The sequence below is a fragment of the Heterocephalus glaber genome, unplaced genomic scaffold, assembly GCF_053883595.1.
Source record: "Heterocephalus glaber isolate CG9 unplaced genomic scaffold, H.glaber_assembly_v1.0 deba00001504, whole genome shotgun sequence".
NCBI classification, from domain to species: Eukaryota; Metazoa; Chordata; class Mammalia; order Rodentia; family Bathyergidae; genus Heterocephalus; species Heterocephalus glaber.
The window spans coordinates 43026171-43028947 of NW_028258324.1; the positions used below are offsets into that span (position 1 = coordinate 43026171).

A 2777-nucleotide genomic window follows, 5' to 3' on the forward strand; every position below is an offset into this window, starting at 1 on the left:
CATCTTTCTTTTCATAGAGGTGGGTTCCCCCACAGATGCCCTGAACAGGTTCTATGAGGGCTGCACTTGAAAAACATAGCCTTGAGGATTGAAGAGGAGAGATTCTTGTGGAGGAAGACAGTGAACTGTGATGCCCTTGTGACGGATGTAAGCTAATAACGCCAGACATGAGAAACTGGGATGACCTCTCCTACACGACATGAGAGGGTCACATAACTCCAGCACAGCTTTCTATCCTACAAAAGGGGGTGCTGAGTAAGTTGCTGACCTTGGGGGAGGCAGCTATCCTTGGTCACCACAATTCCTCAGGAGAAATTTAACTGTGAGCTTTCAATATCCAACACCATTTAAGGACAATATCATCTTATGTTAATGTAATACCTAGAGAATATTTGCCTCAACTGGTTCTAGGAATCTGATCATGAAATAGGTTTGATGATAAAGAGATGAGTCAGGCATGGTGAGGTTTGCTTTTAAAGAAGGGGTACTTTAAAGGGGGGATGATTAGCTTTTAAGCAAATAAATTCAGTAGACAAGTAGGTCTAAATCAGTGATTATAAACCAGGGGTGCTATGGATAATCTGGTGCCTTTTGCCAAAGTCAGGGTTCATTTAATTGCCAAAACTTGGTGGGATCTACTAGCAAGCTGGTAAGTGACAGACGGGGAAGCTGCCAGCTATTTTTCAATGCATAGAACTTTTTTTTTCAAAAGCAAATTTGTTTGTTCCAAAATTTCTGATAGAGCCAAGGTTGAAAAACTGTGACCTAGATAGTTTGACTGATGTATATATTGGATACAAAGGGATAACATTTTAGAAATTTAAGACTTTTGTTAGGAGACAACTTATAAAAATGATAAAAGGCTATTCTTTATGTGGGGAAGATGAATAACTGAATTCCATATACACAATAAAGATATTGGAAAACATACATGGAAAAAACATACCAGAATGTTGGGAGCAGAAAAGTAATCCATGATGTCAGAGGTATAGTCAGGAACAGGGAAAGAAGGGAGGTCCCCTTGAAAGTGTTGAGCAAAGTCATGAGTCAATTGAAAGTTACTTGGCATGCCTCCTTTAATCTACTTCTCAACATTCATAAAATACATGAGTTGATTTGCCTTCCCAGAAATTCTTATTTTATTCACCCTCTTTCTGGCTCTGGATAGATACTTAGTAGTTCTGTTTCTGAATTAGAGTCCTGCAAAGATGACTCTTTCAGAGGTCTTCAGGTCTAACCAAAATTTAAATTTAAAAAAATAAAGGATTACATGGACGTTAATAAAAGGGAAATTAACCAGTTAATTTTGAGTTGATTTTATAATTATATTATGCTTATTTACTACATTGATAGTACTTCTCTCTTTAAAACATTTTTTGAAGAGTGCTTCATTCAGCAGCTCATATACTAAAATTGAAATAATTCAGTGAAAACTCTCATGGTCCTGGGACAGAAGGACCTGCGGTGGGCCTGCCTCGGCTGTTTCTCCGGCCTGCTCTCTTGCTCACAGAATACTCTGAGCTTGGTCCGGCATGATGGGGAAGTGGGACAATCAGGAGGCCTACATGAATCCAATAGCAATGGCGAGATCAAAGGGTACAATCCAGTCTTCAGGGCCAATAATCCAGGATTATGTGAATTGACCCGGGCCTATCTGGGAAGAAGTGAAAGAGCAACTAGAAGAGAAAAAGAAAGGTGCTAAAGCTTTGCCTGAATTTGAAGAAAAAATGAATGAGAATTGGAAGAAAGAACTAGAAAACCACAGGGAGAAATTATTAAGTGGAAATGAGAGCTCATTAAAAAAACAGAAAAAGAAGAAAGAAAAGAAGAAATCTGGTAGGTATTCATCTTCTTCTTCATCAAGCTCTGATTCTTCCAGCAGTTCTTCAGACTCTGAAGATGAGAAAAAGAAGCAAGCAAAAAGGAGAAATAAAAAGAAAAACTGTTCACATAAATCTTCTAAAAGCTCCATGTCAGAAACTGAATCAGACAGTAAGGATAGTTTAAAAAAGAAAAGGAAGTCAAAGGATGCAACTGAGATAGAAAAGGACATTAAAGGACTTAGTAAAAAAGAAAAACATATCCTGAAGACATCCTTTATCATCTGAGTCCTTATCCAAATCAGATTACATTGAAGACGTACAAGCAAAAAAGAAGAAAAGCAGTGAAGAATGAGAAAAAGCAACAGAAAAAAACAAAAAAGAAAAAGAAGCATAAGAAACACAGTAAGAAGAAGAGAAAGAAGGCTGCTAATTCAAGTCCTGACTCATCATAACATTAACAAAAACCAGGATTCCCTTATGAAGAAAGTACAATGTCAAAGGAAATTTCAACTGTGAAAATTATGATGTATTTACTAAAATGCATGAATTTTCTTGTTTTTAGAATTGTTCTTGGACTATTCAATAGCCACTCAGATGCTGCTATGTGAAAAGGCCATAATTGTTGCTTGCTGCTTGACCATCTACTTTTCCCCCTCCAGTGTGTGATAACCTCGGGAAATAATACACTGCAGTTGTACTAGTCGTTAAGATATTTGGGGATAAAGCTAATATTTTTGACTAGAAATATCTAGTGGTAAATCAACAGAAATTGAATCTGGATACATCTTTAAGATGTAATCAGAAATGGCCAGATGACTCTAGTTAAATTTTTTTTAAGTAGGGATTACATTATTATTTTGAATTCCTTACTCTGTAGATAGGTGTAATTTTTCCCCCAGTACACTTTTATTTATCTTGGGAAGGAGCTTTTTGGGTGGAGGGAGGGGTCCTTTG

General features: G+C 37.0%; 1 pseudogene; it reads left to right on the forward strand.

Annotated features, from left to right (window-relative positions):
* The first annotated feature begins 1535 nt into the window (after positions 1-1535).
* LOC101721634 (protein FAM133B pseudogene) lies at positions 1536-2390 on the forward strand (annotated as a pseudogene).
* The last annotated feature ends 387 nt before the right edge of the window (positions 2391-2777 follow it).